Below are 22116 nucleotides of genomic sequence, written 5' to 3'. Positions count from 1 at the left end.
TGGCAGAAAAAATCAGGATATCGTCCAGATATACAACAACACAGGAATATAAGAGATCACGAAAAATTTCATTAACAAAGTCTTGGAAGACGGCAGGGGCGTTGCACATGCCAAAGGGCATGACCAGATACTCAAAGTGTCCATCTCTAGTGTTAAATGCTGTTTTCCATTCATCCCCCTCTCTGATGCGGATGAGATTATAGGCACCTCTTAAGTCCAGTTTTGTAAAGATGTGGGCACCTTGGAGGCGATCAAAGAGTTCAGAGATGAGAGGTAGGGGGTAGCGGTTTTTTACAGTGATTTTATTAAGACCGCGGTAGTCAATGCAAGGACGTAGAGAGCCATCTTTTTTGGACACAAAGAAAAATCCGGCTCCGGCAGGAGAGGAAGATTTGCAGATAAAGCCCTTCTTTAAATTTTCCTGGATATACTCAGACATAGCAAGAGTCTCTGGGACAGAGAGAGGATAAATTCTGCCCCGGGGTGGAGTAGTGCCCGGGAGGAGGTCAATGGGACAGTCATAAGGCCTGTGAGGAGGTAAAGTCTCAGCTTGTTTTTTGCAAAAAACATCCGCGAAGTCCATATAGGCCTTAGGGAGACCGGTTACAGGAGGGACCACAGGGTCACGGCAAGGAGTACTGGGAACCGGTTTAAGGCAGTCTTTGGAACAAGAGGGACCCCAACTCTTGATCTCCCCAGTGGACCAATCCAGGGTTGGGGAGTGGTGTTGAAGCCAGGGTAGTCCAAGGAGAATTTCGGAAGTGCAATTGGGGAGGACCAAAAACTCAATTTTCTCATGGTGAGGTCCGATGCACATTAGGAGGGTCTCCGTGCGGAAACGTATGGTACAGTCCAATCTTTCATTGTTGACACAATTGATGTATGTCACGATGCCGGCTGGCAGGTAGTGGATCCTCTGTGCCAGAGAGGGGTGGCGAGGACCGCGCTAGTGGACCGGTTCTAAGCCACTACAGGTTTTCACCAGAGCCCGCCGCAAAGCGGGATGGTCTTGCTGCGGCGGTAGTGACCAGGTCGTATCCACTAGCAACGGCTCACCTCTCTGACTGCTGAAGATAGGCGAGGTACAAGGGAGTAGGCAGAAGCAAGGTCGGACGTAGCAGAAGGTCGGGGGCAGGCGGCAAGGATCGTAGTCAGGGGCAACGGCAGGAGGTCAGGAACACGGGCTAGGAACAAACAAGGGAACGCTTTCACTAGGCACAAGTGCAACAAGATCCGGCAAGGGAGTGCAGGGGAAGTGAGGTGATATAGGGAAGTGCACAGGTGGAAACTAATTAAGCTAATTGGAAGATTGGGCCAGGCACCATCATAGGTGCACTGGCCCTTTAAATCGCAGAGACCCGGCGCGCGCGCGCCCTAGGGAGCGGGGCCGCGCGCGCCGGGACAGGACCGATGGAGAGCGAGTCAGGTACGGGGACCGGGGTGCGCATCGCGAGCGGGCGCCACCCGCATCGCGAATCGCATCCCGGCTGGAGGCGGGACCGCAGCGCACCCGGTCAGTGGATCTGACCGGGGCGCTGCAGCAACGAGGATGAGGCGAGCGCTCCGGGGAGGAACGGGGACCCGGAGCGCTCGGCGTAACAGTACCCCCCCCCTTGGGTCTCCCCCTCTTCTTGGGGCCAAAGAACCTGAGGAAAAAAAAGTCAATTTTTCCGTGATGAGGTCCGATGCACATTAGGAGGGGTTCTGTGCGGAAACGCATGAGACAGTCCAATCTTTCATTGTTAATACAATAGATGTAGAGGGGTCTGGCGAGACTGGTCACAGGGACGTAGAACCTGTTGATAAGAGAGGCCAAAAAAATTTTTCCTGCAGATCCGGAATCCAAGAAGACCATAGTAGAGAAGGAGAAGGTAGAGGCAGATATCCGCACAGGCACAGTAAGGCGTGGAGAAGCAGAGTTGACATCAAGAACTGTGTCACCTTTGTGCGGAGTCAGCGTACGTCTTTCCAGGCGGGGAGGACGGATAGGACAATCCTTCAGGAAGTGTTCGGTACCGGCATAGTACAGGCAAAGATTCTCCATGCGGCGTCGTGTCCTCTCTTGAGGTGTCAAGCGAGACCGGTCAACTTGCATAGCCTCCGCGGCGGGAAGCACAGGAACGGATTGCAGAGGACCAGAGGAGAGAGGAGCCGGGGAGAAAAAACGCCTCGTGCGAACAAAGTCCATATCCAGGCGGAGCTCCAGACGCCATCCGGAAGAACGCATGTCAATGCGAGTGGCAAGATGAATGAGTTCATGTAGGTTAGCAGGGATTTCTCGTGCGGCCAGAACATCTTTAATGTTGCTGGATAGGCCTTTTTTAAAGGTCGCGCAGAGGGCCTCATTATTCCAGGATAGTTCTGAAGCAAGAGTACGGAATTGTACGGCGTACTCGCCAACGGAAGAATTACCCTGGACCAGGTTCAACAGGGCAGTCTCAGCAGAAGAGGCTCGGGCAGGTTCCTCAAAGACACTTTGAATTTCCGAGAAGAAGGAGTGTACAGAGGCAGTGACGGGGTCATTGCGGTCCCAGAGCGGTGTAGCCCACGAAAGAGCTTTTCCAGACAGAAGGCTGACTACGAAAGCCACCTTAGACCTTTCAGTAGGAAACTGGTCCGACATCATCTCCAAGTGCAGGGAACATTGAGAAAGAAAGCCACGGCAAAATTTAGAGTCCCCATCAAATTTATCCGGCAAGGATAGTCGTAGGCCTGAAGCGGCCACTCGCTGCGGAGGAGGTGCAGGAGCTGGCGGAGGAGATGGTTGCTGAAGCTGAGGTAGTAGCTGCTGTAGCATCACGGTCAGTTGAGACAGCTGGTGGCCTTGTTGCGCTAACTGTTGTGACTGCTGGGCGACCACCGTGGTGAGGTCGGCGACAACTGGCAGAGGAACTTCAGCGGGATCCATGGCCGGATCTACTGTCACGATGCCGGCTGGCAGGAGGTGGATCCTCTGTGCCAGAGAGGGATTGGCGTGGACCGTGCTAGTGGACCGGTTCTAAGTCACTACTGGTTTTCACCAGAGCCCGCCGCAAAGCGGGATGGTCTTGCTGCGGCGGTAGTGACCAGGTCGTATCCACTAGCAACGGCTCAACCTCTCTGGCTGCTGAAGATAGGCGCGGTACAAGGGAGTAGACAGAAGCAAGGTCGGACGTAGCAGAAGGTCGGGGCAGGCAGCAAGGATCGTAGTCAGGGGCAACGGCAGGAGGTCTGGAACACAGGCTAGGAACACACAAGGAAACGCTTTCACTGGCACAATGGCAACAAGATCCGGCGAGGGAGTGCAGGGGAAGTGAGGTATAAATAGGGAGTGCACAGGTGAACACACTAATTGGAACCACTGCGCCAATCAGCGGCGCAGTGGCCCTTTAAATCGCAGAGACCCGGCGCGCGCGCGCCCTAGGGAGCGGGGCCGCGCGCGCCGGGACAGGACAGACGGAGAGCGAGTCAGGTACGGGAGCCGGGATGCGCATCGCGAGCGGGCGCCACCCGCATCGCGAATCGCATCCCGGCTGGAGACGGTATCGCAGCGCACCGGGTCAGTGGAACTGACCGGAGCGCTGCAGTAGCGACAGTGAAGCGAGCGCTCCGGGGAGGAGCGGGGACCCGGAGCGCTCGGCGTAACACTACTATGCGTGTTGTTTTGATCAAGTGGTAAAAGTCTACATAAATCTATTTGAATTCCAGTTTATAACAGTATCAAAATGGGCAAAAGTCCAAAGGGGTGAATACTTTTCCAAGGCACTGTAAGTCGGACTAATATATTGGAGAAGAAACATTTTGGAGACTTTCATACAGAAATAAAAAAATTCATGTTGGGTTTTGCGTTAGAATTTGCGATGTAAAATTAAAAAAAAAAATGTAAAAACCCGACCAACTCTCCATTTTAGACAGAAAACCCCAAAAAGGGGTGTGACCGCCAGGGAAAGGGGGCGTTGTCACAAAAAGGGGGCTTGCCCCCGATATTTTCACCAAAATTATAATGTATATACTTACTAAGGTTTCCACAGAAAATGTGGTGGATTTGAGCTGAGGAAAACCCGACAGATCGGAGCATGTGTAAAAAAGCAAAACCTATGGAAAAGTGCAAAATGTAAGGAAACCTTTGTAATTACTGTGGAAAAACACTAAGAAAACTCCACTCCACTCTTAGTAACAGAGATATTGGACCTGATTTACTAATTGTGAAACACGTCCTGCTAATTCTTTGTAAAAACAGAATTTATGCAACCCAATTTGGCCTTTTAGCAATCATTTTTGCTGTCTCTACATGGAATGCATAACCCTGCTCTTACAATGAAGCCTATAGAAATGAATGCCTATTATTATATCCAGTGGTCCCTCAACATACGATGGTAATCATCGTTTGTTGAAACCATCGCATGTTGAGGGATCCGTGCAATGTAAAGTATAGGACAATGGTCTACAACCTGCAGACCTCCAGATGGTGCAAAACTACAACACCCTGCATGCCCGGACAGCCGTTAGCTGTCCGGGCATGCTGGGGGTTGTAGTTTTGCAACATCTGGAGGTCCGCAGGTTGTAGACCACTGTTAGAGGAAGTTGTACTCACCTGTCCCCGCCGCTCCGAACCGTCACCGCTCGTCACCGCTGCCCTGGATGTCGCCGTCCATCACTGTCGCTGCGTCCCCGAGGTGTCCCCGACGCTCCAGCAAGGCCTCTGCTTCCCCGGCATCCTTGCTCTCCGTCACCGCCATCACTTCGCTACGCATGCCGCTCCTATTGGATGACGTGCGCAGCGACGTGATGACATCGATGGAGAGCGCCGACTATGCAGGGGATCCCGAAGAGGACACGCCGGAGCCCCGAGGACAGGTAAGTGATCGTCAGCGGACCACACGGGGCACCGTAAACGGCTATCCGGTGACAGCTGAAGCAGTGATCGTATGTTGATGCTGCCTTCAACATGCGATGGCCTTTGAGAGGCCATCTCATGTTGAAATTATCGTATGTCGAGGCCATCGTAGGTCGAGGGGTCACTGTATTATTTTATGATAGTATATATTATTGCTTATTTAGTTCCTTTGTGCAATTTCTTTGATGTACAGTATGTCTGATCCTCATTTGACTAAAGCTTCTATCGAACTACAGCCTTCTTCATGATAATACTGATATTGTACTAGGACAGTAGAAGAACTCTCTTCGGAGCATCTATTTCCTACAATTCTGGGATCCAGACACCAAAATGAGTTGACAATGGCTCCCTGGACAGTGCAACACAATTCAAGCTTATAGACAGCCTGGTTATAGCACATTTATCAGATATGTGGACAGCCGGTTAGTTACGCTCCAAGATAGAAGATGATGCAATCGAGAGCTTTAAGGAAAATAGTACAAGTATCTCATGTAATGGGAGAAGGCGCAACAAAATCTGGGACCTTTACCTCTGAAATAGTACAAGCTCTAATAACTTACCAGTTTTTACATGCTAAGTCTATGAAATGTGATGGCATAAATGCTTTTTTGCTTTGTTAGGGGTTCACTATGACATTGCATTCTACCATGTTTGTGAGCTTCACCCCCGGTATATTGTATACAAATTGTTTCGGCCGCTTACACGGTTCTACAACACAATGCTTCTATAATTATTAAAGGAGTATTCCGCCCCTAGACATCTTATCCCCTATGCAAAGGATAGGGGATAAGATGTCTGTTCGCGGGGGTCCCACCACTGGGGACCCCCAAAATCTCCCTGCTGAACCCAGCGTTCGTTTAGAGCGTCGGGTGCAGTGCCAGAGCCTCATGATGTCACGATCAAGCCCCCTCAATGCAAACCTATGGGAGGGGGCATGACGGCTGTCATGCCCCCTCCCACAGACTTGCATTAAGGGGGCATGGCCGTGACATCACTAGCGGGGCGTGACCTCACGAGACTCTGCCCCGCATCGCCATCATCCGGCACAGAGCGAAGTTCACTCCGTGCACTGGATGTCTGGGTGCCGCAGCCGAGATCGCGGTGGTCCCCAGCGGCGGGACACCCTCTATCAGACATCTTATGCCCTATCCTTTAGATAGGGGTTAAGATGTCTAGGGGCAGAGTACCCCTTTAAGCTTATATAGGAAAAGAGAAAGGCAAAAAAAAATGTATATACGTAAATAATGTAAAAACATTATTATTATTACTAACATTATTATTCATACATGAAGAAAAACAGAAATATTTATCACACTTTATCATCTTCTAAGGAAGGGCACTGTCCAAATATATAGCGTCATCTGTAAGGTTTGGTGGATGAGGAATAAAGATCACCCGATAAAGATGTTATTGCTGCAAATGGACAATGCTAAGTTGTGAAAAACCATAGAAACTAAGACAAAAGTGTTGAGGTTCTTGATAAAAAAAGGTGGTCATGTGTTTATGCCATTAGAAGTAATTGAATTGATAAATCTTCATTGCCATGGGAGCCAGGCTTTATTACCCAACATCAGTGCCCGACCTCACTAATGTGCTTGAGGCTCAATAAATATTAAATCCCCACAAATGTGTTCAAAAATCCTCTGCAAAGCCCCAACTATTGTAACATATCGAGGCAGGACAGTCCTACTATTGTTCTTCTTTCATAACGAACACTGGCTACAATTTGTAAGATTAGCAGATTACATATAATTGGTGTTATGAAAATTATTATAACATTCCAAGCTCCATAGTCTGTTCCTTCTTATAAGAGCTGCAAAATAGTTACACAACAGTATTACACCATCCGCGCAAGAGAATTATCTCCACCCAACACCCAAAAGACCTAATTCCCCTATATTTGCTAGTTTATCCTTAGTTTACCTTTGCAGCCATTTTTAAATGGTTTTACGTGTTACATGTTCTTATACATTTTATAATAGTGGTCTCCAAAGTGTGGACCTCCAGCTGTTGCAAAACTACAACTCCCAGAATGCCCAGACATCCTTTGGCAACATCTTGAGGTCCACAGTTTGGAGACGGTTGTTTTATACTATAGGAGCAGTTATTTATATATTCCCATACATGCGCCCATCTTATAGCAAGTTAGTACAAACTATAATTTTTTTGTTCTTTGTTAAAGGGGTACTCCGGCGCTAAGACATCTTATCCCCTATTCAAAGGATAGGGGATAAGATGCCTGATCGCGGGGGTCCCGCAGCTGGGTCCCCTGTGAGTTTGCATACAGCACCCCGTTATAATCAGTCCCCGGAGCATCTTCGCTCCGGGTCTGATTACTGGCGATCACGGGGGCCTTTTGACTTCCCTTTGATACTCTGTTACTGTACTTTGTGCACTACAGGTTCACTCACTACCCTCTGACTACGTATTTTTGTGTGTACGTGTTTAGGTTTGTTTTCTGTTAGTCGTTAGACACTTTGACTGTCCCTCACTTATTTAGGAAGGGACTGTCACCGTGGTTACGGACCTGTCGTCTTGGGCAGGTACATAAGTAGGCAGGGACAGGGGAGTGGGCAAGAATAGTGTGCAATCCTTCCCTGCCTAAGGGGGGCTGCGGTCTACAGGAGGGCTGCTACTAACATCAGCAGGGGGGCTGCTGTCTAAAGGGGGACTGCGGTCTACAGGGGGACTGCTACTAACATCTGCAGGGGGCTGCTGTCTAAAGGGGGGCTTCGGTCTACAGGGGGTCTGCTATTAATGTCTACAGGGGGTGCCTGCTGTCTACAAGGGTGTGCCTGCTGTCTACAAGGGGGGGGGGGGGCGCTGTCTACAAGGGGGGGGGCTGTGGTCTACAGGGGGCTGCTGCTAGTGTCTGCAAGGGGATACTGCCTAATATTTTAAGCAATCTTACAGCAGAGTCACCTGCACTAACTTGAATTTATAGGTAGATAGTGCAGGTGACCTGATTTCTACCGCTGCTCACCATGTGGTCAGAGGTCTCACCCCAATGCAAATTCTTTGCTCTGCCCAATGGAGAAGAGAGAAATATGTGCTCATACTACAGCAGTCGCCTCCATTACGCACAACAAGGAACCGCATATCAGCATGGTAAACAGTGCCAGAAACCGGGTCACCCTGGTGTCAGATTCCCTTTAAAATAAAAGTACTCGTACTTGGTATCGGCGAGTACTAGAATTAAAGTATCGGTACTCGTACTTGGTCTTAAAAAAATGGTATCGGGACATTCCTATTAATGTCACAACAATGGCAACGTTAAGTAGTGCTGTAATCTCGTTTTTGGTCTCTCTCTAGATATACATACATATTTATATATGTATATATATTAGAGCAATGTTTCCCTACCAGCGTGCCTCCAGCTGTTGCAAAACTACAATCCCCAGCATGCCTGCACAGCAAAAGGCTGTCTGGGCATGCTGGGAGTTGTAGTTTTGCAACAGCTGGAGGCACACTGGTTGGGAATCACTGTATTAAAATAATGCCTTCAACATCACTAAAGTGCCTCACTCTATACTGACGAGGGGCAAGAACCCTGAGACAGCTGATTTAGTATGAGACAGTTTTTTTTCCCCCTTATATAGAATTTTCTAACTTTTTTTCCATCAAGCATTAACTATAATGTCTTCATCCACCAATGGATCTCTTTGAGAAGAATCCTCCTTCCATCCCAAGCTTAGAACAGGGACTAAAGTTTTGATCACTTTAAATTTGGTTGTAGCAACTTTTAAGAATGGCAATGAGGATAGCAGGAACATTGAGTAAATACACTTTACAGATGATCATATACATTTGATTTCCTTTGCAATTTGCATGGATTTAGATGGGATCCACTAAAAATCTAATAGATAGAACATCAAGATATTCCCCTAATTTCTCTCATAGAGGAAATGAAAGATCAATCTGGATTTAACCTGTCTCCCCAGTAAGATAAGTTGCACCAAGGTAGCCCGGTAGCTGTAAATTCTCTTTTAGAATTGAAACATACGAACATACTCAGATATAATGATATGAAATACGAACATACTCAGATATAATTATATGAAATACGAACACACTCAGATATAATGTCTATGGGCGGATTAATCCTCCGTACGGAGAACAAGTCACCAGACTGAGGCTACCTTATTTTGGACAAGTTGTAAGAAGATCTAGCTGTCTGGAAGAGATAAGAAAGCGAAGAGTGAAAAGGAAGAAGTGGAAGTCAACAACCAAGAACATGAGAGATGGATGGATATTATTAACACTATTGTGACTATGGCTTTATCCTGGTCCCATAAGGAGAATGAACTATATAGCAGGTACATTGCGGATCTCAACTCTTCACTGTCAAAGTTGCTTTATCTCTTCAGATTGGTATAATTATAATACAAAAATTGCAACAATAATACCAATAACAACCATAATAATAAAAATGGACCTAATGTTTATAGGATGCTGTCACTGAACTCTACTATCCTCTTGCCTACATTTTTGATGAAGCATATTATTAAATGGGGAGATCCAAAAACATTTTATATGTTGTTACTGATGGCCTTTTGTAATGTGGTTGTTTACATTTTTTTTAATATTTAATAAAGGAAACGGCTCCTGACAATCCCACCACTAGGGGTCCCTCTACTTAATGGGACACTGACCAGTCCTGCAGCAGCATCAGGCTTGTCCATGAGTCATAGACAAGAGATGACTCATGGACAAGGCTGCATGAGCAGACACATCAGTCACCTCCCACCACAAGGGAGGGGCTCTCCCCTTCCCCTGAGAGGATTTCTAGCACTGTGAGCTAATGAAAAGAGGTATTCTTTTTATTTATATTTTTTTTATAATAAATGTAGGTGATAGAGGCATAAAAACTAGATGAATATGGTCAGGATTAGGTATAGAGTAACATACTAATTTTTTTATAAACATTTTTTTTTTTGGGGGGGGGGAGATCTGACAGGTACGCTTTAAGCAACAAAAATGTATTTTTTTTAAGTATGGACAAAAAAATGTCCACAAAAAACATGCATAAAAAATGCTTTAGTTTTTACAATGTGAACATAGCCTTAGGCTACATTCGGGGTATATGTTAGCAAACCGGCTGATGTATATACTGGCATACCCAAGTCCGTTCCATCAATTTCAGTGGATCAAATGTAGTCTACTAGTGACCATGTTAGGTCCATTTCCGTAGAAGCTCTTTTATATCATTGTCTTGGTTTGTTAGTCTTGAAGACCCTTTGACCACTGTTCCCGCAGAGCGTAGGAATAGTAGAACAGAAGTGAGTAATATCTTATTACTGTATCCTTGGAAAAATAATCACCAAACTATTCTTTTGGTTTTGGGTGGAGAAAGTCGGGCTCTCCACAATGAGTACACTGGGGCAAAACACACACGTTCTTTACATCTTCCAGCTGTATTTCTTCTTTAAAAAACACTAAAGAAAACAATTACGCATGTAATGTAAATGACCATTGTATACACAGGATTCAGGAAATGCTGGAGGACATTTATAAGACAATGATGAAGCAAACATCCAGGAATGAATTAGCTTGTTGTAATTGCAGCTGTAATGTCTGGGGCAAGTGCGATTCTCCGCTGGGATGTAACTCCTACTCTATCTGACTCCCTCTGGCTCCTGCTATACTATTAGGTCCTCTCCCTCCTCAGCTCTGCTAATCCTCCAGCCTGCTTAGTGTAAGAATTTCCTGGGCGGAAGATTGTTAGTTCCATGTGAAAGAATAATTTTTGGGTCAATTTCAAGAATGTTTGATATATTAAGTAACACAAACTTGGCTTTCAAAGGTAAGTTTGAACAATCTTATTCTATTTTCCTATCCAACATTCATAGTCATCTAGTTGAAAGATGATGGAGAATTTGGCATACCTCTTCATCTTCAGGAACTGGTACCAGACTGGTGAGGCTGTGTCTGTACGTCAATTGATTATCCTCCAGAACATACTTTACTGAGATAAGACTTCGTTTTATCACTCGGAATATAATATATAATCCTATATAAGTGTTTTTAATTATTTTTATTACAGATAGGAATATTTGAGCGCACAGGTTATCTTTTCTTCATTCTCCCTGCCAAAGACATCCGCACCTGGTTATAAAGAAGATAATCTATCTATTTCTAAAGCAAAGAGTATAGGGATAACAGATGAAGTTACCAAATAGGAATCATACATAGTAATGTCACAGGAAGGAAAATATGCATATCATGGTACAAACAAAAAAACGGAGCCTTTATGCATAAAAATACAAACAATATTTTATTTAATAAACAAGAAAATACAAGAAACACAGGACTCCAACCCAAGGGGGGTGGAAAACAGCAAGGGTGACCCCTCAGGTCACACAGAAGAGCTAGGGCAAGAGAAAAACTACATATGGTATAATATAGTGTGCAAAAACGGCACTTTAATAAAGCAGTGTCCCAAAGAAGGACTACAAAGAACAGCAAGTCATAATACAATAAGAAAACATACTTATACAAAATAAAGCTCCAACGGGACCTGAGGGGCACCACCCCAACGCTGCGTTTCGGGACCGAAGCCTTTCTCCCCTTGAGAAATACCTTGGGTTGGAGTCCTGTATTTCTTGTGTTTTCTTGTTTATTAAATAAAATATTGCTTGTATTTTTATGTATAAAGGCTCCGTTTTTTTTGTACCATTTAGTTATGGGAGCTGTTTTGCTTTATCTTGACATATGGGTGGGTTATTGTTACGCCGAGCGCTCCGGGTCCCCGTTCCTCCCCGGAGCGCTCGCCTCATCTTCGTTGTTGCAGCGCCCCGGTCAGATCCACTGACCGGGTGCGCTGCGGTCCCGCCTTCAGCCGGGGTGCGATTCGCGATGCGGGTAGCGCCCGCTCGCGATGCGCACCCCGGTCCCCGTACCTGACTCGCTCTCCCTCGGTCCTGTCCCGGCGCGCGCGGCCCCGCTCCCTAGGGCGCGCGCGCGCCGGGTCTCTGCGATTTAAAGGGCCAGTGCACCAATGATGGTGCCTGGCCCAATCTTCCCAATTAGCTTATTGTGTTCACCTGTGCACTTCCCTATATCTAGTCACTTCCCCTGCACTCCCTTGCCGGATCTTGTTGCACTTGTGCCTAGTGAAAGCATCCCTAGTCTGTTCCTAGTCCGTGTTCCTGACCTCCTGCCGTTGCCCCTGACTACGATCCTTGCCGCCTGCCCCCGACCTTCTGCTACGTCCGACCTTGCTTCTGCCTACTCCATTGTACCGCGCCTATCTTCAGCATCTTCAGCAGCCAGAGAGGTAAGCCGTTGCTAGTGGATACGACCTGGTCACTACCGCCGCAGCAAGACCATCCCGCTTTGCGGCGGGCTCTGGTGAAAACCTGTAGTGGCTTAGAACCGGTCCACTAGCGCGGTCCTCGCCATCCCTCTCTGGCACAGAGGATCCACTACCTGCCAGCCGGCATCGTGACAGTAGATCCGGCCATGGATCCCGCTGAGGTTCCCCTGCCAGCTGTCTCTGATATCGCCCGACAGGTCGCCCATCTAACCCACCAGCTGTCGGAAGTGTCCACCATTTTGCACCAACATCCCCTGCCAGTTGCCTCTGATATCGCCCGACAGGTCGCCCTTCTAACCCACCAGCTGTCGGAAGTGTCCACCATGGTGCGCCAACATTCGCAACTTCTTCAGAAATCATCTCCTCCGCCAGCTCCTGCACCTCCTCCGCAGCGAGTGGCCACTCCTAGCCTCTGCCTGTCCTTGCCGGACAAATTTAATGGGGACTCTAAGTATTGCCGTGGCTTTCTTTCGCAATGTTCCCAGCACTTGGAGATGATGTCGGACCAGTTTCCTACTGAAAGGTCTAAGGTGGCTTTCGTGTTCTGCCTTCTGTCTGGAAAAGCCCTGTCATGGGCCGCACCGCTCTGGGACCGCAATGACCCCGTCACTGCCTCTGTACACTCCTTCTTCTCGGAAATTCGAAGTGTCTTTGAGGAACCTGCCCGAGCTTCTTCAGCCGAGATTGCCCTGCTGAACCTGGTCCAGGGTGTTTCTTCCGTTGGCGAGTACGCCATTCAGTTCCGTGCTCTTGCTTACGAGTTGTCCTGGAATAGTGAGACTCTCTGCGCGACCTTTAAAAAAGGCCTATCCAGCAACATTAAAGATGTTCTGGCCGCACGAGAGACTCCTGCTGACCTACATGAACTCATTCATCTAGCCACTCGCATTGACATGCGTTCTTCCGGATGGCGTCTGGAGCTCCGCCTGGATATGGACTTTGTTCGCACGAAGCGTTTTTTCTCTCCGGCTCCTCTCTCCTCTGGTCCTCTGCAATCTGTTCCTGTGCTTCCCGCCGCGGAGGCTATGCATGTTGACCGGTCTTGCTTGACACCTCAAGAGAGGACACGAAGCCGCATGGAGAATCTTTGCCTGTACCATGCCGGTACCGAACACTTCCTGAAGGATTGTCCTATCCGTCCTCCCCGCCTGGAAAGACGCACGCTGACTCCGCACGAAGGTGACACAGTTCTTGATGTCAACTCTGCTTCTCCACGCCTTACTGTGCCTGTGCGGATATCTGCCTCTACTTTCTCCTTCTCTACTATGCTCTTCTTGGATTCCGGATCTGCAGGAAAATTTTTTTTGGCCTCTCTCATCAACAGGTTCTACGTTCCTGTGACCAGTCTCGCCAGACCCCTCTACATCTATTGTTTTTACAATAAAAGATTGGACTGTCTCGTACGTTTCCACACAGAACCCCTCCTAATTTGCATCGGACCTCTTCATGGAAAAATCGAGTTTTTTTTTCTCAGGTTCTTTGGCCCCAAGAAGAGGGGGAGACCCAAGGGGGGGGGTACTGTTACGCCGAGCGCTCCGGGTCCCCGTTCCTCCCCGGAGCGCTCGCCTCATCTTCGTTGTTGCAGCGCCCCGGTCAGATCCACTGACCGGGTGCGCTGCGGTCCCGCCTTCAGCCGGGGTGCGATTCGCGATGCGGGTAGCGCCCGCTCGCGATGCGCACCCCGGTCCCCGTACCTGACTCGCTCTCCCTCGGTCCTGTCCCGGCGCGCGCGGCCCCGCTCCCTAGGGCGCGCGCGCGCCGGGTCTCTGCGATTTAAAGGGCCAGTGCACCAATGATGGTGCCTGGCCCAATCTTCCCAATTAGCTTATTGTGTTCACCTGTGCACTTCCCTATATCTAGTCACTTCCCCTGCACTCCCTTGCCGGATCTTGTTGCACTTGTGCCTAGTGAAAGCATTCCTTGTCTGTTCCTAGTCCGTGTTCCTGACCTCCTGCCGTTGCCCCTGACTACGATCCTTGCCGCCTGCCCCCGACCTTCTGCTTCGTCCGACCTTGCTTCTGCCTACTCCATTGTACCGCGCCTATCTTCAGCATCTTCAGCAGCCAGAGAGGTGAGCCGTTGCTAGTGGATACGACCTGGTCACTACCGCCGCAGCAAGACCATCCCGCTTTGCGGCGGGCTCTGGTGAAAACCTGTAGTGGCTTAGAACCGGTCCACTAGCGCGGTCCTCGCCATCCCTCTCTGGCACAGAGGATCCACTACCTGCCAGCCGGCATCGTGACAGTTATTAATAGTGAGGATTTTATATCCCATATTCATTACCTTGCATTTCTTTTTACCTCCCCCCCCCCACCTTTTGCTATCTGTGTTATTTCTAAAATATAACAATATCATGTATACAAAAATATCAATGTCACAGCACAGTAATGCTGCAGTGATGATGCATCCAATTATGTTGCATTAAGGACTAATGTAAAAACCTTTTATGCATTACTAAGATGCAGCAAATAGCATTGGGGCTTCATAGCAAAACCTAGAATGAGATCTTGTTTGATTTTTGATATTGATCGTTCCATTATTTATAGTCTAACCACCTTATCTCTGTGTGGAGATATCGACTAGCCTGGTACTTAAAGGGGTACTCCGCCCCGAGGCATCTTATCCTCTATCCAAAGGATAGGGGATAAGATGTCTGATCGTGGGGGTCCTGCCGCTGGGGCCCCCAGTGATCTTGGCTGCGGCACCCCAGACATCCGGTGCACTGAGAGAACTTCGCTCCGTGCCAGATGACTGGTGATGCTGGACGGAGGCTCGAAACGTCACGGTCATGCCCTGCTTGTGATGTCACGGCCACGTCCCCTCAATGCAAGTCTATGGGAGGGGGCGTGATGGCCGTCACGATCCCTCCCATAGACTTGCATTGAGGGGGTGTCGTCGTGACATCACATGCGGGGCGTGGCCATGACGTCACGAGCCTCCAGAGCTGCACCCGACACTCTAAACGAACGCCGGGATGCAGGGAGGTCCCCAGTGGCGGTAGCCCCATGATCAAACATCTTATTCCCTATGCTTTGGATAGGGGATAAGATATCTAGGGGCAGAGTACCCCTTTAAAGGGGTATGCCCATCTGAAGAAGTTTTCCCTATCCACAGGATAGGAGACAAAAAGCTGATCGGTGGGGATCCAACTACTTGGACCTCTACCAATCCCAAGAATGGGGACAAAATTGTCAATGAAATAAATGGTGCGCACAAGGTGGCCATGATGTTGTTCATCCCATACGGGGCCACCGAACGTTGCAATGTTTGGCTGTCCTATAAAGAATGAATAGAGTGCCAGCTGCACATGCACAGTGTGCATCACTCATTTCAGGGACACCTGCCAATCAGTTAGTGGGTAGGACATAACGTTTTCAGATTCACTGGCCTAGGTGTTGCGAATTAACCATGCACATCACTTCTATCATGGTGTACTTGGGTTTCATGCTGTTCTGGGATCTATTCCATTAAATTTTGCTCATCCTATATTATTAAATGGTACTACTCTAACTACCCATTACTACTTATGATTACTGTGTGTCACACTTTGCACATATTTCCGGTGAGTCTTCCTGTGACGAGAGAGGGGAGGACTACAGGACTTAGTCATGAAAAATCCTATTCTTCGCTGCAGAGTTTTAGGTATGACTGTAAAATACTTTAAAACTGCTTAGGTGATGTTTTTACTTTTCAAGATGACCTATAATGATCTACCGGATATGTCTATAATATCCGCAACATCCAAACACATGATTCTGCAAATTAATATTTCTACATACAACTGAGTGATTGCTTTAGTAACATTTATATAACTGTGTTATATTTGTCATGTATTGTTCCTTGGCCACGTTGTTTCCTTGACCAATCTTTCCTTTGTTATAAATTTCTCAAAAAAATCCAATAAAAATAATTTAAACCGGATTCACTTAAAGTCTTGTAAGTTAGTGATATCATACACTTATCTAGAGAGAGGAAGGAAGGCGCCTCATGTGCGGGATCAGCAAATCTTGTTAGTGGGCGTGGGGGACGGTAATTCCCAAGCCGCTTACCAGAGTTGGTTGTGCGCCCACACACAACAAGGTGAAGTGTAGAATGAATATAAGTAAAGATCCACTGCAGCCCTCCTGGGTAGAAGTAGAATCAAAACAGGGTGACCGTGAGTTCAGGAGTTAGTCCGGCGCAGAGAGGAACCATCAGGGAGCCAGATAAAATCAATGGATTTATTAGATGCAACGCGTTTCGCTGCGCATGCGCAGCTTCATGAGGCATGCCTGATGAAGCTGCGCATGCGCAGCAAAACGCGTTGCATCTAATAAATCCATTGATTTTATCTGGCTCCCTGATGGTTCCTCTCTGCGCCGGACTAACTCCTGAACTCACGGTCACCCTGTTTTGATCATACACCTATGTGAATGACATGAATATTGAATAGTTGGGTAAAATACTAAACTATTATGATGATATGAATAGAAAATAGAAATACATACATATTTTATGACAGAGCACCACCAATCAGAAGAACGAGAAGTGAGCGGTAGAGCGTTTTATCCCTCTCAATGATCCTTAGCTTTTTGTTACAACAAAATATTAGTATTTATTGATGAAAACTATTTTTAAAAAATCAACTCCTCCCACAAAACAGTCCATTATTTAGTCAATGACGTTTATCTTATAGTCTACATTATTATGTAATGAGCTTGTTACCATGTCCAGGAACCTCTCCTTAGTATTAGTATTACACAAGATCCTTTGTGTGGGGTTAATCTTTAATCTTTCATCATGTGCAGAAGTTTGGCTGCCATATACATGCCGCTAATGAGAAAACACAAATGTCTTGGAAAAAAGAGCATTGTTCCTTAAGACTACAGCAATGTTACCACATACTCCAGATACAATGATTTGCTAATTGGTGATGCTTTAAAGGGGTAATCCGGTGGAAAAATCTTAATCTTTCCAGTAATCTTTACAGCTGCTGTATACTACAGAAAAAGTTGTGTAGTTCAGTCCAGTCTGACTACAGTGATCTCTGCTGCCACCTCTGTCTGTGTCAGGAACTGTCCAGAAAAGGAGAGGTTTTCTATGGGGATTTGCTTCTACTCTGGAAAGTTCCTTACCCGGACTGAGGTGTCAGTAGAGAGCACTGTGGTCAGATTGGTAAGAACTACACAACTTCCTCTGGAGCATACAGCAGCTGATAAGTACTGGATTTTTAAATAGAATTAATTTACAAATCTGTTTAACTTTCTGGCACCAGTTAGGCCTTGTTCACATTGCCATCGGACTCCGCTATTTGGAGTTCCGTCGGCATTCCGGCCAGAGGGACAAGAGTTTAGTGTAGAAAAAAAATAGTGCATGCTCTATTTTTTTCTCCGCAAAAATCCTGTTAAATTTCCGGGTCACCAATGGACCCCATGTAGGTGAAAAAAAAGAGGGGGGATTGGGGGGAGGTTCTTGCTTAGACATGGAAACACAAAGTATTACTGTTAAGGGCAGTGCCCCGGCCATTCATTTTGGCCATGAGCGCCCCCTCTCGCCTAACTGCTGTGGCTCCGGGATTCGTGTGTCCCCGGTGTTGCTATGGGTAACACTCCGGCCATTCCTCCGGTTAGTTGCAGTGGCTCCAGGACTTGCTATGTGGGATGCGCCCGCATGCGAGCCCCGGGCATCCCTTCACCTTCTTCTGTCCCCGGTCCTCCTGCTTCTGTGCTTTGTCAGCGCGCATCCCCTCTCCTTAGGTCAAGCGCAGGTGCTGCTAAATTTATAGGGCCAGTACGCCCTTAATTAGTCGCCTGCTGGGCATACTCTTTTTAAGCCCGGCACCTCCCCATCATGGTGCCGGATCTTTGTGCTCAGTGCCTTTGAGAAAGCATTACGTTTTGTGTGCCACATCTGTATTCCTGACCTCCAGCCTGTGACCTGACCTTGCTCCTTTGCCGCCTGTGACCTGACCTTGCTCCTTTGCCGCCTGCCTCCTGACCTTGTGCCTGTGACCCGACCACGCTCCTTTGCCTCCTGCCTTCTAACCTGTGCTTCATCCTGACTACGCTACCATCTGTGCCAAGTTCCATCTGGGCAACCTGTGTGGACAGATCCCGCTTTGCGACACGACTCAGGAGGAAAACCAGCGGCACCTTAGACTCCGCTCCCTGGTACGGCTCAGTCATTGTTCACACAGGACAGCGGATCCACCACTCTGATGTCATGGTAAGAACGTTACAATTACTATACACTGGGAACTCTCTGACATTCAATATATAATAATGATTTTTACAGAATGTCTCTGTGTGAGGCCCACCGCAGCTTCCACCGAAAACAATTCAAGGTGTCCTGGGAACAATTACCTCATATTCTAGCTTCTGATCCCTGACCCTCAGATTTCTCATTTAATGTGTTGGTTTGGGTTTCCAAGGTAAAGCGTCTTTTAACATGAAGACTTAATGTTTCCTTGGTTGACAGAGCAGAGATATGTTTTGTGGATGAATCATCAGGGATTTGGAATATTCACAAGTTATAGGCTCACACTTTCCCAACCAGGGTGCCTCCAGCTGTTGCAAAACTACAACTTCCAGCATGCCCGGACAGCCTTTGGCTGTCCGGGCATGCTGGAAGTTGTAAGTTTGCAACAGCTGGAGGCACCCTGGTTGGGAAACCGTGTTCTATGGAATGGGAATTGCAAGAACAGACAGCAAGATAGGGTTATGGGATGTTGTCTTCTTCAAGGCACTAACTTCTGTCCTACTCCTCTTACATACAGCGGTGATCACCAAACCTTCAGATGTTGCAAAACTACAACTACCTGCATGCCCAGACAGCCAACAGCTGGCCGAGCATGCTGGAAGTTGTAGTGTATCAACATCTGGAGGTCCACAGTTTTCAGACCACTGGCATAGAGCACGTAGCTAGTACTTTACATAAAGTCCAGGCCACTTGATCACTTTTTTATTAAAGGAGTTGTCCAGAAATGTTAAAAAAATTTATATATGACTGGGGTGAGTTAAAAACAAACAAGCTAAAAAAAAAATACATACTTACCTCTCCTGGTCTCCTATTGCCCGATCCTCGCCACTCCTTCCTTCTTCCTGATGACATGTTCACTTGATATTTCACACATCTTTCTTCCCTCTTAGGGACACAATGAGATTATATGGCTTTAGGAGCCCTGTTGAATTAGGAACCGATTAATGTTTTATAGCTTGGAACCAGCTGAGGAACCTAAGGTGGGGCTAGTCTGACCTTGGACCAAGTTCTCACTCTGGTACTGAACTTTTTATTCCCTATCTTCCCCTTCCACAGGATAGGGGATGTGTCTGATCGCAGGGGGGGGGGTCCAACTCCTGGGCGATGCCCTGACTTTTCTGTCCGGTGCGCCGGCTCTCCTCCGGCATGGAGAGATCACCGCGTTGATCAACGCACAGAGCAGTGGTCGACATGCCACCTCTTTGCTTCTCGTTAGGAGAGCTGGAGATACACAAGCTTAATCTCCAGCTCTCCCATAGAGATACATGGAGGGGGCAAGTCGATCACCGCTTCGTCACCTCTCCGAGCCTGGAGGGGGGGTCACTCCTTGCATGAGGAGAGCCAGGGTACCGGGCAGTAGATTGTCCCAGTGGTCAGACTCGCCGTGAAGAAGTTCCGTACGGATTTGCCCTTTAACATGGATTGCACATGCTATTTCTATAGACAAAGAATGGATTGGAAGCTGCAAGACATCTAATGTGCTGCTCAGCACCATGGAGAAATAGAAGAAAATCCAGCATGATCAATGCCTTTTGCCCTGTGAAAGAATAACTGGTATGGTTCTTCACTGCTTATACACATTATATTGCGAACTAAATAAGATCTACAAACAGGTATATATGGCCAGGAAGCCATAAAAGCAACATATAATGACTACACAATTTTTCTTTCTATGGGCACGACTACGTAACTAAACTAATTCTTAAGAATTCTAAGAAGTTGGATGGGTGAAAGCATTCTGAATGGATCAGAGGATGTTCTGTCCTTATTTGTTGTATCGGAATGTTTTGTGTCCGGCATGTATTGTTCTTGCATAAAGCACACCTTGTTTACAAGGATGGAAGCCTTTTGTGGTTTAACCAGACCAGTTGAAGAAGAATACACACATGTAATAAAAGTGTTCACACAAAGAACCTTGAAGTCACTTTCCTTTTGTAGATGTTGCTGGATGATTGAGTATCTCGAGAATTACATATTGCTTATGGCTTTAATTTCCTCACTTTCTCCATGTTTTTCCTGTGAGTTATTATTCATAATTACACAGTCGTTTATAATATCCAGAACACTCATCGACTGAACACCATAAATTCACTTCAAAGATGTGACCACTATTGGAGGATACATGAAAGGAAATTGCTCTTATTCACCATTTAAATGACTTATAGTTAGTATGCGCTGCTCGCCCGAACACTTCTGAAGACAGAGCTGGGAAATGGCTTAAGATTTCTGGGGTCAAATAGCAAAATTAGTAATCAGAAGATAAGGGAGAAGTGGTGTAATTCTTTATCGAAATAATAACTCCCAGAATGCTTTCATGTCTAGCACAGATATAGGCTACATAGTGTAGATGTTCCATTCTGCACAATACAAAGATAAATAATGTCACTGGGATATGTAAAAAGTTTTGATCAGCTAGGGTCTTAGTGCTGAGACCCCCACTGATTAGTAGAATGAGTGGGGAAAACAGCACATCTCCGTCCAGCTTCCCTAGAGGGTCCCATTATAAGTCTATGGGGCTGTCCATTGAAGCTGGATGGAGATAGCTGTGAGCAAGTGAAACACTTACGTGTATGCTTCTCCCCACTTGTTCTACTGATCGGTGGGGGTCTCAGCACAGAAAACCTTTTTGTGTTTTTTTTTTTTTTTTTTATGACAGGGACACGTTACATGTGGTTTATGGGCTGAATACTGCATTTCATTAAACACAATTCAATGTCCTTTCCAGCTAGAGGCCAGGCAGAGAATACAGGGGGTTATTTATCATTGTGTTCTTTTGCTTTTTTTGGTCTACATATGTGAATTTCTGTTATTTTTACACTAATTGCATGGTCATTTTGACCTTTTGGTGTTACTAGACCATGTTTTGAAGTGACGGATGCAGTGGTCACAAATTTATGAGAGAATGAGAGAGAATAGGGACGTTTAAAGACAGAAAATGTTAAAAATGTAAAAAACGTGCAAAGGAAAAGTAAATTAGTTGTCTATATGAAACAATCAGATATGTTTTAAGGTACAAAAAAGGAATGGTAAAGATGCAAGAAACAAGAAGATTGTTAGTAATGGCCAACATCTCACAATTTCATGTCCCCAAGTTTAAAAAAATATCCGACAAAAAAAATTTTTTTTTTATAAATACCTGTTCAACTAAAACCTCCATCTCTTGAACAATATTTGTTTTTCAAATGTGAGGGAGACTCTTTCCTGACCTTCTTTTAGACATTAAAGGGGTACTCTGGCGCTTAGACACCTTATCCCCTATCCAAAGGATAGGGGATAAGATGCCTGATCGCAGGGGTCCCATAGGTTTGCATTGAGGGGCGGAGCTGTAACGTCACAACGCTCCGTCCCCGTTATCGACGGTAATCAGAACCGGAGCAAACACGCTCCGGGGACTGATTTTAATGGGGTGCAAGATCACGGGGATCCCCAGCGGCGGCACCCCCGCGATCAGGCATCTTATCCCCTATCCTTTGGATAGGGGATAAGATGTCTAAGCGCCAGAGTACCCCTTTAATTTACCTTCAAATTAAAACTAAAACAAATGAAGCCAAACACACAGACAAACAAGCTCCTCAGAGGCAGGGTAGACATTATCTGAAAGAGTGGTAGAAAATGATCTGGGTGCAGGTCTGCACAAAATTTATCATGGTCACTGCGACAATATGATAAATTTGGAGCAGCACCACAA

The 22116-nt window shown here is 46.8% G+C and overlaps 1 long non-coding RNA gene across 1 annotated transcript in view; it reads right to left on the bottom strand.

Moving 5' to 3' along the window:
* The window catches only part of LOC130274168 (uncharacterized), a 53669-nt gene extending 44622 nt beyond the window's left edge, over nt 1-9047 (bottom strand). The window contains exon 1 of the long non-coding RNA XR_008844271.1: nt 9016-9047. This is a non-coding gene — a long non-coding RNA (uncharacterized LOC130274168). The remainder of the gene's footprint in view (nt 1-9015) is intronic.
* Nucleotides 9048-22116: the final 13069 nt, after the last annotated feature.

Source organism: Hyla sarda, chromosome 5, assembly GCF_029499605.1.
Source record: "Hyla sarda isolate aHylSar1 chromosome 5, aHylSar1.hap1, whole genome shotgun sequence".
NCBI classification, from domain to species: Eukaryota; Metazoa; Chordata; class Amphibia; order Anura; family Hylidae; genus Hyla; species Hyla sarda.
The sequence above is the reverse complement of the archived record's forward strand: the minus strand, read 5'-3'. Positions and strand labels throughout refer to the sequence as shown.